Here is a 15,358-nt window from a genome sequence, read left to right on the forward strand (position 1 = left end):
TGGGTTTTTAATTAGTGATGAGTGAGCATGCTCGCCACTGCTTGATACCTGATCGAGTATCGGCTTACTCGAGCACACTCGGTACTCTATCGAGTATCAGGGGTGCTCGAGCACGATGCTTGAGTCCTTGCCCCGCTGATAGACCACCAAGGAACATGCAGAAATTACCCGCCATGCATGGTAATGCCATAGCCATTTTGGCTACTGGCCTTACTGTGATTGGCTGGCCGCATTGCTTCATGCGGTTTTATATAAGATCCGGTGATATGATGCTTGGCATAATGAGTTCATGAAGTAGTTCAGGGAGAGTTGTTATAAGAGCAAAATCATAGTTTAGAGCTGGGGTTTAATAATATTGCTATTGCAGTATTTGTATACTGCTCCTGCAGCATTAGAACCACAGTCCTTTTCATGGCTAAATATTTTAATTTATGTAGTAAAACTGCTGATACCTGCATTCAGTGAAGGGAAAGTTTAGGATTAGAGGCATCTACAGTTGGGAAAAAGTATTTAGTCTGCCACCAGCTGACAAGGTAATTTTCTGGATTTGTTTTCTCATTTTGACTCTCATAGTTGTGGTCTACCTATGATGTCAATTACAGGCCTCTCTCATCTTTTTACGTGGGAGAACTTGCACAATTGGTGGCGGACTAAATACTTTTTTCCTCATTATATGCAGGGTTAGATATTGCTATTGCAGTACTTGTGTACCGCTGCTGCTGCACTGTTAAGATAACAATCCAGGTCTAAATATTTTTTTCTCTATTAATACCGGAAAGGGACAGGGAAGTGGACGTGATGCTGATGGTGCACGCAGAGGCTGAGGCCGTGGGACAGGTCAAACCATGCTCTTTCACGAGATCCAGCTTCCTGTCCCACTTTGCAGGGGGGCGCGGGACACGACTTTGGAAGCCAGAACAGTGTGAACAAGTGTGTGGTTGGCTGTCAGATAATACAGGTCTGCAAAAAATTTTTTTTCAAGGGCTGTTTTAGTTATTCCGCGCAATCTTTATGTTTTTAAGTGCGCTGAATCCGAAAATGACCTCCGTTTTGTCATAGGACATCACGTTTTCTGACAATTTAAGTAACTATGTTAAATAAGACAATACCTCAAAATAAATGAAAATAGACTCATAAAATTAATTTTTTATTACAAATGTTTCCTGAAAATCATTTTTTAACTGCAATGAGCTCACTAACACACACTAAAATCAATTCTTCTTCCCTGTGAGGCTTCTCTTGGTACATTTACCCTTGTGAGTAGCATCTGGAATGTCTCTCTGAAGCGTCCAACAGTAGTCTGCCATCATTGTAATGCTCCATCTTCCCTGGTATCTTCTTTCCATCTCTTTAATGTCCTGGTGGAATCGTTCACCTAGCTCTTCACTCACAGCTCCCAAATTTTCAGGAAAGCTGTCACGGTGGAAATGGAGGAAATGCACTTTCAAACTCATCAGGCAACCTAAAGCTTTAAATGGTTTCAGCATTCATCCGACGATTTTAATGTAGTCAGGGTCTTTGTTATTGCCTAAAAATTTCTCTACGTCCTCTTTAAATGCAAACCACCCTTCTTTTTGAGGATGCGTCATGGTATTGATAAACTCTTGATCAGCTATAAGCCTTCTAATGTCTGGTCTGACGAATACACCTTCCTTCAATTTTGCCTCCGAAAGGCCTGAAAACTTCGTGACCAAGTATTTGAAGCTTTCTCCATCTTTTGGAAGTGATTTTACAAATTGCTTCATCAATCAAAAATTGAGAAAAATATACGAAATTTGAAGAGAATTTTGTATTTTGTGGCAAATCCTGATGTCCTGGATTTTTTTCAATATTTTTTTAGTTTTCAGCACACCAAAATACATGGAAATTAGATGAAAATAATCAAACAGCTTTTTAGTCGCAGACCTGTGTAATGCTTTAGGTACTGTAGCATTTCACCCGCTATGGGTCTTGGGGACACTCGCTTGGCAGCAGAATAATCATAGACAGGCACGGTTCCTCACACAAATCTGTCCATATGGTTTATTTAGACTCCACATAAACCATATAGGGTAAAGTCCGTTTCAATACAGCCAAGAAACATTAAAGGACATCAGACAGTTCATGTAGCAGATAGGCTTCTCTGCATATATTATAATCCCCTTGTCCGGGGTTACCTTTCAGGAGTTCCACTCCTCACACTGACTTCACGTCAGTCCCAGGTCCTCAACATAGACCGTCCAGGTCTACGGTCTCAAGGTGCTTCCAGGATGACTCCACTCCCAGGAGTCTCCAACACTGACCGTCCAGGACCTTGCACAGGAACAAACGGTTCCATACACAGGAACCTCACAGGACCATGTGACCCACACCCTGGTCACGTTATATACCTTTTAACCACTCCCATGGGTGGGAGTGTGGCTGTGTGGCTAGTTTGTCCCGCCCATCTCACACAACTAGCCTAGTAAGTCTCCCATGACTATTATACAACATTACACAAACTCTTGTGGGACTACAGGTCCCAGAACAACCAATTTACATCAGACTTACCACGCAGACTCCCTCTGCGACACATATCGGCCATTCACAACACTGCCGATCACTGGTTCATCACAACTATGCCTCCAAGTGCATCTTGAAGTGCACACACAGCGCCCCCTGGCTGTAACATTGGTCACTGCACCACACTATGTTTCCCAGAACCACCTGGTCTTCCACACAGTCCAGTCTCACTAGCCAACAGTCTGGACCACATAATCTTGATCTTGATCTTCCTTCCTCCCACCATGGCGGGTCCCAGGAGGCAATTGATCCTACACTCATACACTCCAAGGGTCTGTTTACATTTCCACTTATTGATTCTGTCCTCTCATCCTGTAAGTTTCAAGAGTGACATAAGGAGCTCGACTGGAGTGATGGCCAAATATTTGAGCAGCCACAAAGCCAGACAAAGACAGAGGTGGGAAATGACAATTAGTTTCTCAAGAGGTAGTTGATGATGAGACACAGTTGCCAACAAGTGATGTTGTTAAGTCAACAAGTCAGAAGGACCAAAGTGCAGAAGTGGAAGACTAGGAGGTGGACGATGAGATCACTGACTCAATCTGGGAAGGTGCCATGCAGAGTGAGGCCAGAAGCACAGGGGGGGAGGGATCCACAGCATCTCAACAGGCAGGAAAAGGCAGTGGTGTGACCAGAGGTAGAAGGCAGGGAACTGTTCCCCAGAACATCTTGACACTTCAAATTCCTAGGCCAAGGGTTAGGTGTTCCCCAGTCTGGAACTTTTTTAAGCACAGTGTGGACGATAAATTGTCATTTGCAATCTGTGCCTTACCAAGATCAGCAGGGGCCTGACCACTACTAGCCTGACCACCACCATTGTGCTCAGGCACATGTCATCAAAGCACCCGACTAAGTGGGCTGAATGCCTAGGTCCACAATCTGTGTCTGCGGGTGACACCGCTGCTTCTTTCCCTATGATACTTACTTGCCAATCCTGTCCATGATGCAGGCATGGATGTCTTCCGACCTGCACTTATCATTGCACATTCACAAGCACCATCAGCAACCATGTCCAATATCTTGTCCCAGAGCAGCATTCAGCTGTCTCTACCCCAGGCATAAATGCTCAGCTACCCACCTACAGATCCAAGCACTAAACAATTTCAGACTGCCTGCTCTGGAAATTTTGCCATTTAGGCTTGTGAACACTGAAGCTTTCTGCACCTCAAGGCCATCGGCCATCCCTCGGTAGTCAGTCTCCATCTGCTACTAATTTTCCCAGTGTCCCATCCCCATCTTACACCAGCATGTGTCCCATAACATCACCTGTGCTCTGACCAAAGCAGTTACTTGAAAGGTCCACTTAATGACCGACTCGTGGACATGTGCTTGTTGCCAGGGAAGCTACTTTTCCATGATTGGGTGAATCTAGAGGAGGCTGGGACCAGGTCAGACCATGGAAGAGCACACTTGCTACCGACTCTGAGGATTACGGGCTCTATTTCCATTAGGGTTTCCTCAACCTACTACACCAGTTCCTGCACACTCTCTTCCTCCTTAACTTCCATCTTCGAATTGTCATTCATATCAGTTGCAAGCTGCAAGCAATACAGCACTGCCTCGGTTAAGCAGCAACAGGCTCTTCTTAAACTAATTTATTTAGATGACAAACAGCACACCGCTGTAGAGTTGTTGAAATATATAAAAAAACAGACAGATATGTAGCTCTTGCCTCTGAACCTACAACCAGTCATGGTCGTGTGTGATAATAGCCACAACTTGGCAGCGGCACTGAAGCTTGGCAAGCTCACACATGTGCACGCTCTGTTGTTGGAAAGCCTATCATATCTTCTCTCCTCCTATATATGCTGGCTTGACTATTTAGGTAATGCCAGCTATAGTTTGTCTGTTCTCGTCTGGAGAGGTGGATAAATCCAGGTTTACTAGTGGATATTTCTACGTTTGTTTCAAGTGGTTTTTGTTGTATCCTTTCTTTTCCCTTTGGTGTCTTTGTGTTGCTTCTTTGCCTCTCTGGCTTTATACCTTTTGTTCTTTAGTGTTTATTCCCATGAGAGTGCTGTGTGACTGTGCTTCTGTTTTCCCTGTGTCTTGCTTGTGTTTTCCAATACACTTCTGCCCTACCTCCCTGGGAAGTGGGGATGATAAACAGATTAGCGTATTTTACGAACATAGTGAGAAAAAAGACCCAGGCATCCCTACCTTCAGGTGCAATTCTAGGCACAGGGATAACTTGTGTCCCCTATCCGGAAAAACAGAACAGGAGCCCATGGTCCCTTGCTATCAAACAGTCACACCGCAGCAAGCTCAGTTCACCACACCAGATTAATCTGCTCTGGTCTCTGGATTTTTGGAACCCAAACTGCTTGGGCGCAGAGACGAGTTAATCGCAGTTCAAATTCACCGCAGTGAAATTCCCATGGTGAACTGTGGTGAGTCTTTTTCTCACTGTGCTAGGGGTGATTTCTGTTGTGAATTCTGTTCTCGGGCTCCCTCCTGTGGTCATGAGTGGTACTGTGTGTTTGTTCTTGGGTTCCCTCTGGTGGCCTTTAGCGATATGGCTGGTCTTGGCTGGGCTCAGCTGTTTCATCTCCTGCTAGGCTGGGCCTATTTAGCTCACCTGGACCTTTACTGGTCGCCTGCTGTCGGTGTATTCAATCCTGATCCAGTGCTCTCCTGAATATTCCTTGTGACCAGTCTCCTGCTATGAGAAGCTAAGTTTGCTTGTTCAGTTTCTCATTATTTCCTTGAAAACGTTTCTCATTATATAATGAGTTCAGCCCAGCTTGCTTTTATGTGATTTTTTGCTTGCTGGTTAGTTCTGGGGTGCAGAGTGCGCCCCTCACATCGTGAGTCGGTGTGGGGGTTCTTGTATTCTCTGCGTGGTTTACTTTTGATAGTTTTTGTACTGACCGCACAGACACCTATCTATTTTCTGCCTATCTAGTATTAGCGGGCCTCATTTGCTAAATCTGTTTCATCTCTACGTTTGTGTTTTCCCCTTGACTCACCGTTATTATTTGTGGGAGCTATCTAAAACTTTGGGGTTCATTTCTCTGAGGCAAGTGAGGTCTTTGCTTTCTCTCTAGGGGTAGTCAGTTTCTCAGGCTGTGACGAGACGTCTAGGTTTTCAGGTAACGTTCCACAGCTGCCTTTAGTGTGTTTGGATAGGATCAGGATTGTGGTCAGTATAGCTTCCACATCCCCAGAACTTGTCCTATATACTCAGGGTATATTTGTCAGGTCAGTTTGAGATCCTACCACCAGGATCATAACAGATTTCACCGAGGTCACTGCAGTTCATTAACTGGCTGGGAACTCAGCCTCAGTGACCTGCAGTAACCTTGATGATGTCACTGCTAACCACTGAGGCTGAGCATGCAGCAGCTCATTTCCCAGTGGTTCTCAGCCTGGATGGTCGCATCTTGAAACTGTCCAAGTTGAAAACTATTTATATCCAGACATGGATTATGGCATGGGAAAGAACGTCGGACAGGTGAGAGATTTTGTTTTTTATTTTGTTTTATTGCAGAAGACAAGGGATTTGGTGGAATGGGCGTTGGATTAGTGTAACTGTGCTTGCTATTTTTAAATGAAAATGGAAAAGTGTGTTTTGTTTTATTTCAAATAAAGGACTTTATTCTGGCTGTGTGTTTATTTACCATACAACTAGTGTTGAGCATTCCGATACTGCAAGTATCGGGTATCGGCTGATATTTGCTGTATCGGAATTCTGATACCGAGTTCCGATATTTTTGTGATATCGGAAATCGGAATCGGAATTTCCCAGTGTATGGTTCCCAGGGTCTGGAGGAGAGGAGACTCTCCTTCAGGCCCTGGGATCCATATTCATGTAAAAAACAAAGAATTAAAATAAAAAATATGGATATACTCACCCGTCCGGCGGCCCCTGGACCTTACCGATGTAACCGGCAGCCTCCGTTCCTAAGAATGCAGTGAGTTTAGGACCTGCGATGACGTCGCGGCTTGTGATTGGTCGCGTGAGCGGTCACATGAGCGGTCACGCGACCAATCACAAGCTGCGACGTCATCGAAGGTCCTTCACTGCTCATTCTTAGGAACGGAGGGTGCCGGTTACATCGGTAAGGTCCAGGGGACGCCGGAGGGGTGAGTATATCCATATTTTTTATTTTAATTCTTTATTTTTTACATGAATATGGATCCCAGGGCCAGAAGGAGAGTTTCCTCTCCTTCAGACCCTGGGAACCATCCAGGATACCTTCCGATACTTGTGTCCCATTGACTTGCATTGGTATCGGGTATTGGTATCGGCGATATCCGATATTTTTTGGATATCGGCCGATACCATCCGATACCGATACCTTTGAGTATCGAAAGGTATCGCTCAACACTACATACAACTATAGGATTAGTAATGGATAGGTGTCTTATAGACGCCTCTCCATTACTAACCTGTGAGCTTGATGTCACCAGACAATACAAAGGTGACATCAACCCCACAAATATGAGCCCCACTTGCCACCCCTATAGGGCAAGTGGGAAGAGCCGGGCAAAGCACCACAATTGGTGCATCTAATAGATGCGCCTTTTCTTGGCAGTTGTGGCCTGCTATTTTTAGGCTGGTGGGGGCCACTATCAATCGCCCCTTACTAGCCTGAGTATACACATGCACATGACAGTGTAGCAAACACTTAATGTTCAGACCCCCATTCAAGTGAATAGGCTCCAGACTTGGATCCACGTACTGTTCTGGTACCTGAACCTGAACTTTTTGTAACTGTTCGGTCACATTCGCCAGACCCAAACATCCAGGTATCCGCCCATCTCTACGCATTACCTTCTGAGACCTTAACTGAGCCCATACAACAAGGAAGGTTGTTCCATGTGGGGAGAACCTCTACTCCAGTCCACACAAGAGGGGTGGAGTATTTTTTTTGTGGTAATCAGTATCAGTACATGTCCTTTGGAGCCCAGGGAGAGATAGTATAGTACCCAGAAATTTCAATTTTTGTTTTTCTAGATAGTGTTTCAGGGGCAAACTTGATTTGCACGTTCTTCAGGGATGGATTTGAAGGAGCTATCTAATCCTGTTCATTTATTTGCCATTGATTCATCATCTCCTATTCATGCGTGCTTTTCTGAGTGGGTACAGGGGCTAGAGCTCCTTATAGGGGTACTTCATTCATAGCAGATATGGTACTATATCCCTAGGGGCCTTTTTGCACAAATAGTGTTGGGGTTTCCTTGGTTACATAATCCCACTCTGGATTTGCAGAATCGTGAAATAATGAACTGGAACACTCTTTATGAACCTGTGTTTCTGTTGTTACCAGTGTCTTCCTAGTCCTCTCTCTGATTTTAGTGTTTAGAAATTAGCTATCACGAAGCATGTAGCTGAGAGTTTAGCTAAGGGTAACCTTAGGCCGTTTTCTTTGCTAGTAGCAGCTGGTTTTTCGTGGTGCTCAATCAAATAATGGTTTGAGATCTGTATCCTCTTCCACTAATTCCTGACCTTTTTAATCAGATTGCCAGTGCTAAATGGCTCTCCAAATTTGACGTTAGGGGGGCCTATAATCTGATCTGGGTGAAACAAGGAGGTGAGTGGAAAATGGCCTTTAACACACCGGAGGGGCACTTCGAAACCTTGTGATGCCTTTAGGTATTACTAATGCACCTGAAGTATTCCAACATTTTGTTAATGATGCTTTATCCCATCTTTTATGGAGGCCTGCAGGTACGGACTGGGGCTAAAATTCAGCCCTGGCTTTTGAAATCACACAGGCCCATGTTGTCCCCGTCCCCAAGAACCAGATGGGATATATTACAAATAAAACCCTGGATGGAGGAAAGAAAGATGTACTGCAAGACCAATATTTCTAATGATACCCGTGGCCTGCTGGAGTCAGTGACTTTGTGCTCCGTCTCAACTCTTAACAGTTATGGGTGTCTTGAGAACACCAATTTTGTTAACAACATATCAGACAAGGTGGCCCATGACCAGACAGGCCCTTCTGGCATTTGCCAGAATTGCCAGATGGCCAATCCGGCCCTGCTCGAGTATATACGGTAATCTACTAAACTGATATTTGTGCCACCTGAGTGTGGCTCAGCATGAAAGCAGGTTGAGCTGTTGTATGTGGTATCAGGGCTCCCAGCACAGCAGGCTTACACTAATCCCTCACCCATCTCCTATTACTTTGATGTTCAGTTGAAAGCTGTAAATGATGGCCCAGACCATGATACCTCATGCATGGCTGATTGCTGCTTTGCCATGCTACAATTTGTACTGTGGGTGAATTGAGGTCAATTTTCTGGTGTCTGCCCCTCATTTAATGTGTTTTTTCAGCTTTTGGGGCCCTTAGAAGGTGTTGTACATGCATTTGTTTTTGCCTCAAATTGACTTGGATAGCGTTCAGTTATGTTCGGCGACAATTCCACTAATAAATCGGCGAATATTGCAAATTCAGCGATCGTAATCCGAACCAAACAATGAAATATTTGCTCATTTCTATTCATAAGTACAGATGAGCAAACGTGTTTGGAAATCCTTCGCCAATCTCAAATCCTGCATAAACGTAGCACATTCGGATTCATGTTTGCTTTCACCAGCATTTTTACTCAAAGTCGGCAAAATTCGGTTACAGTTTGATTTATCATCGCGTTTACGGTTTCCACTAAATACTTTTGTTATCACTTTGGCTAGGATAATGGTGATGGTTGATAAGCAGGGTTTTTTTGATGAGGGGAGGGGGTGTGGAGAGGTTAGACTGGTGCGCAACGTTACCAACATGGCTTTTTGATCAGCAGAGGGCAGTAGTTGAATGCCAGCTACAACAGACCCGGTGGTATTCTGGTCAGCCTCCGCACATAACAACCGACAAATGGGCATTTACAGTTGAAACTAGAAGATTACATACAGTACAGTGGGAATGGAAAGTATTCAGACCCCTTTACATTTTTCACTCTTTGTTTCATTGCAGCCATTTGGTAAATTCAAAAAAGTTCACTTTTTTCTCCTTAATGTACACTCTGAATCAGTCTTGGCTGGAAAAAAAAACAGAAATGTAGAAATTTTTTTATTTTTACTTTTTTACAGGAGACAAGGGCTTCACTGGAATGGGCGATGATGAGTATGGTTTCATTTAGAATAATTAAAGGAGTCTGTGTCATTCATTCAATTAAAGGACTTTATTCTGGCTGTGTGTTTATTTACAATATAACTATAGGATTAGTAATGGAGAGGAGACTTAATGTTGACAGCTGAGAGTTGCAGCCCTCAGCAGCCAGTTTTTCCTGGCTGTTTATCAAGAATACAGGGGAACCTGGGACATTTTTTAATTATTTATTTACAGCGCAGGTGCCAGCTGATGAATACTCCCATCAGCTGCCGCCTGCTCTTTCTATTATTAGCGGCAGCAGGCATAGGCTGATGCAAAAAAAAAAAGAAAACTGAGCTGGAGTATGACTTGGAAACATATATGATGTAAAGGTATGTTCACACTGGCCATGGAAACAAACAAAACCAAAGAAAAAAACAATACGCACATATACCCTAATGAAAATAAGTAAAAAAGCAAGTGCATTAAATAATTAACATAGGGTACTTAGTAAACACTGTTTTTCATTAGCCCCTTCATGACCCAGCCTATTTTGACCTTAATGACCTGGCCATTTTTTGCAATTCTGACCAGTGTCCCTTTATGAGGTAGTAACTCAGGAACGCTTCAACGGATCCTAGCGATTCTGAGATTGTTTTTTCGTGACATATTGGGCTTCATGTTAGTGGTAAATTTAGGTCGATAATTTCTGAGTTTATTTGTGAAAAAAACGGAAATTTGGTGAAAATTTTGAAAATTTCTCAATTTTCACATTTTGAATTTTTATTCTGTTAAACCAGAGAGTTATGTGACACAAAATAGTTAATAAATAACATTTCCCACATGTCTACTTTACATCAGCACAATTTTGGAAACAATTTTTTTTTTTGCTAGGAAGTTATAAGGGTTAAAATTTGACCAGTGATTTCTCATTTTTACAACAAAATTTACAAAACCATTTTTTTTAGGGACCACCTCACATTTGAAGTCAGTTTGAGGGTTCTATATGGCAGAAAATACCCAAAAGTGACACCATTCTAAAAACTGCACCCCTCAAGGTGCTCAAAACCACATTCAAGAAGTTTATTAACCCTTCAGGTGTTTCACAGCAGCAGAAGCAACATGGAAGGAAAAAATTAACATTTAACTTTTTAGTCACAAAAATTATCTTTTAGCAACAATTTTGTTATTTTCCCAAGGGTAAAAGGAGAAACTGGACCACGAACATTGTTGTGCAATTTGTCCTGAGTACGCTGATGCCTCATATGTGTGGGTAAACCACTGTTTGGGCGCACGGCAGGGCTCGGAAGGGAAGGAGCGCCATTTGACTTTTTGAATGAAAAATTGGCTCCAATCTTTAGCGGACACCATGTCGCGTTTGGAGAGCCCCTGTGTGCCTAAACATTGGAGCTCCCCTACAAGTGACCCCATTTTGGAAACTAGACCCCCCAAGGAACTTATCTAGATGCATAGTGAGCACTTAAAACCCCCAGGTGCTTCACAGAAGTTTATAACGCAGAGCCATGAAAATAAAAAATTATTTTTTTTTCCTCAAAAATGATTTTTAGCCCGGAATTTTTTATTTTCCCAAGGGTAATAGGAGAAATTGGACCCCAAATGTTGTTGTCCAGTTTGTTCTGAGTACGATGATACCCCATATGTGGGGGTAAACCACTGTTTGGGCGCACGGCAGGGCTCGGAAGGGAAGGCACGCCATTTGGCTTTTTGAATGGAAAATTAGCTTCAATCATTAGCGGACACCATGTAGCGTTTGGAGAGCCCCTGTGTGCCTAAACATTGGAGCTCCCGCACAATTGACCCCATTTTGGAAACTAGACCTCCCATGGAACTAATCTAGATGTGTGGTGAGCACTTTGAACCCCCAATTGCTTCACAGAAGTTTATAACGCAGAGCCATGAAAATAAAAAATAATTTTTCTTTTCTCAAAAATGATATTTTAGCCCACAATTTTTTATTTTCCCAAGGGTAACAGGAGAAACTGGACCCCAAAATTTGTTGTCCAGTTTCTCCTGAGTACGCTGAAACCCCATATGTGGGGGTAAACCACTGTTTTGGCACACGTCGGGGTTCGGAAGGGAAGTAGTGACGTTTTGAAATGCAGACTTTGATGGAATGCTCTGCGGGCGTCACGTTGCGTTTGCAGAGCCCTTGATGTGCCTAAACAGTAGGAACTCCCCACAAGTGACCCCACTTTGGAAACTAGACCGCCTAGGGAACTTATCTAGATGTGTGGTGAGCACTTTGAACCCCCAAGTGCTTCACAGAAGTTTATAACGTAGAGCCGTGAAAATAATAAATGTGTTTTCTTTCCTCAAAAATATTTTTTTAGCCCCAAATTTTTTAATTTTACCAAGGGTAACAGGAGAAATTTGACCCCAAAAGTTGTTGTCCAGTTTCTTCTGAGTACGCTGATACCCCATATGTGGGGGTAAACCACTGTTTGGGCACATGCCGGGGCTCGGAAGGGAAGTAGTGACGATTTGGAATGCAGACTTTGATGGAATGGTCTGCGGGCATCATGTTACGTTTGCAAAGCCCCTGATGTGCCTAAACAGTAGAAACACCCCACAAGTGACCCATTTTTGGAAACTAGACCCCCCAAGGAACTTATCTAGATGTGTGTTGAGCACGTTCAACCCCCAAGTGCTTCACAGAAGTTTACAACGCAGAGCCGTGAAAAGAAAAAATCATTTTTCTTTCCTCAAAAAAGATGTTTTAGCAAGCAATTTTTTATTTTCACAAGGGTAACAGGAGAAATTGGACCACTCTATTTGTTGCCCAGTTTGTTGTGAGTACGCTGATACCCCATATGTGGGGGTAAACCACTGTTTCGGCGCACGTCAGGGCTCGGAAGGGAAGTAGTGACATTTGAAATGCAGACTTTGATGGAATGGTCTGCGGGCGTCACGTTGCATTTGCAGAGCCCCTGATGTGCCTAAACAGTAGAAACACCCCACAAGTGACCCCTTTTTGGAAACTAGACCCCCCAAGGAACTTATCTAGATGTGTGGTGAGCACTTTCAAACCCCAAGTGCTTCACAGAAGTTTATAACGCAGAGCCGTGAAAATAAAAAATAATTGTTCTTTCCTCAAAAATTATGTTTTAGCAAGTCATTTTTTATTTTCGCAAGGGTAACAGGAGAAATTGGACCCCAATAGTTGTTGCCCAGTTTGTCCTGAGTACTCTTGTACCCCATATGTGGGGGTAAACCACTGTTTCGGCGCACGTCAGGGCTCGGAAGGGAAGTAGTGACATTTGAAATGCAGACTTTGATGGAATGGTCTGCGGGCGTCACGTTGCATTTGCAGAGCCCCTGATGTGCCTAAACAGTAGAAACACCCCACAAGTGACCCCATTTTGGAAACTAGACCCCCCAAGGAACTTATCTAGATGTGTGGTGAGCACTTTCAAACCCCAAGTGCTTCACAGAAGTTTATAACGCAGAGCCGTGGAAATAAAAAATAATTGTTCTTTCCTCAAAAATTATGTTTTAGCAAGTCATTTTTTATTTTCGCAAGGGTAACAGGAGAAATTGGACCCCAATAGTTGTTGCCCAGTTTGTCCTGAGTACGCTTGTACCCCATATGTGGGGGTAAACCACTGTTTGGGCGCATGTCGGGGGTTGGAAGGGAGGGAGCACCATTTGACTTTTTGAACGCAAGATTGGCTGGAATCAATGGTGGCGCCATGTGGCGTTTGGAGACCCCTGATGTGCCTAAACAGTGGAAACCCCTCAATTCTAACTTCAACACTAACCCCAACACACCCCTAACCCTAATCCCAACTGTAGCCATAAACCTAATCACAACCCTAACCCCAACACACCCCTAACCACAACCCTAACCCCAACACACCCGTAACCCTAATCCCAACCCTAGCTCTAATCCTAACCCTAATCCCAACCCTTACCCTAATCCCAACCCTAACCACAACTGTAACCCCAACACACCCCTAACCCTATCCGTAACCCTAACCACAAGCCTAATCTTAATCCTATTTCCAACCCTAGCCCTAATTCCAACCCTAAATCTAATTCCAACCCTAACCCTAAGGCAATGTGCCCACGTTGCGGATTCGTGTGAGATTTTTCCGCACCATTTTTGAAAAATCCGCAGGTAAAAGGCACTGCGTTTTACCTGCGGATTTACAGCGGATTTCCAGTGTTTTTTTGTGCGGATTTCACCTGCGGATTCCTATTGAGGAACAGGTGTAAAACGCTGCAGAATCCGCACAAAATTGACATGCTGTGGAAAATACAACACAGCGTTTCCGCACGGTATTTTCCGCACCATGGGCACAGCGGATTTGGTTTTCCATAGGTGTACATGGTACTGTAAACCTGCTGGAAAACTGCTACGAATTCACAGCGGCCGATCCGCTGCGGATCCGCGGCCAATCCGCTGCGGATTCGTGGCCAATCCGCTGCGGATCCGCAGCCAAATCCGCACTGTGTGCACATGCCCTAACCCTAACCCTACCCCTAACCCTAGTTCTAACCCTAACCCTAGTGGAAAAAGAAAAAAAATATTTTCTTTTTTTTTATTATTGTCCCTACCTATGGGGGTGATAAAGGGGTGGGTCATTTACTATTTTTTTTATTTTGATCACTGTGATAGGTTATATCGCAGTGATCAAAATATACCTGGAACGAATTTGCCGGCCGGCAGATTCGGCGGGCGCACTGCGCATGCGCCCGCCATTTTGGAAGATGGCGGCGCCCATGGAGAAGACGGACGGACGCTCGGAGGCTCGGTAAGTATGAGGGGGGGGATCTGAGCATGGGGGGTGGATCGGAGGACGGGGGGTGGCATCGGAGCACGGGGGGAGCGGGCAGGAGGACGGGGGAGCGGACAGGATGACTTAGGGGGGCGGACCACATAACGGAGGACTGGGGAGGAGATCGGTGGGTGTGGGGGGGGACAGATTAGGTTTTCCAGCCATGGCCGACGATATTGCAGCATCGGCCATGGCTGGATTGTAATATTTCACCAGTTTTTTAGGTGAAATATTACAAATCGCTCTGATTGGCAGTTTCACTTTCAACAGCCAATCAGAGCGATCGTAGCCACGGGGGGGGGGTGAAGCCACCCCCCCTGGGCTGAAGTACCACTCCCCCTGTCCCTGCAGATCGGGTGAAATTGGAGTTAACCCTTTCACCCGATCTGCAGGGACGCGATCATTCCATGACGCCACATAGGCGTCATGGGTCGGATTGGCACGGGTTTTCATGACGCCTACATGGCGTCAAAGGTCGGGAAGGGGTTAAAAAAAAGCATAAAGCTGTCCCACTATGACAAGGTATACCCAATTGGGACAGTAACTGTACTCTCTAATGTTAAAACCTCTGTTTGGGATAGCGGAACGCACCAAATAATTATAAGGATGGCATAAAGTGCGTTCGCAGCCCGGGGTCCACCGTGCAGAGATGGAACCTGCTGCTGAGCTGAGTATTGAAGGACTATATGGCGGTATAATGTGGATACACACACAGGTTTGCTTCACCCAGCATGAAGGAAGCGAACCCTGTTGCATCACAGGGCCACAGTACCGCACAAAGAGCGCAAGCAAAGAGTCACAGAACTCTGTCCCAAGACTCAGGGAAAGAGTTCCTCTAGACCTCTTGCGCTCGACACCGCTACTGGGGTGTCAGAGATTAACAGAAAAAATAATTTATTGCACAAAAGTGCGTGCAGTGCCGCTCTGGCGGATGCCACTAACCACCCAGACTTGGGTCAGGAAAGCGCTCTATTAGCGCAC

At 44.6% G+C, this 15,358-nt stretch overlaps 1 protein-coding gene across 1 annotated transcript in view; it reads right to left on the reverse strand.

The window, feature by feature from the left end:
• The window catches only part of PLXNC1 (plexin C1), a 551,210-nt gene that overhangs the window by 375,955 nt on the left and 159,897 nt on the right, over positions 1-15,358 (reverse strand). The gene's annotated exons all lie outside the window — the stretch shown is intronic.

This window comes from Ranitomeya variabilis, chromosome 5 (genome assembly GCF_051348905.1).
Source record: "Ranitomeya variabilis isolate aRanVar5 chromosome 5, aRanVar5.hap1, whole genome shotgun sequence".
In the NCBI taxonomy this organism is placed as follows: Eukaryota; Metazoa; Chordata; class Amphibia; order Anura; family Dendrobatidae; genus Ranitomeya; species Ranitomeya variabilis.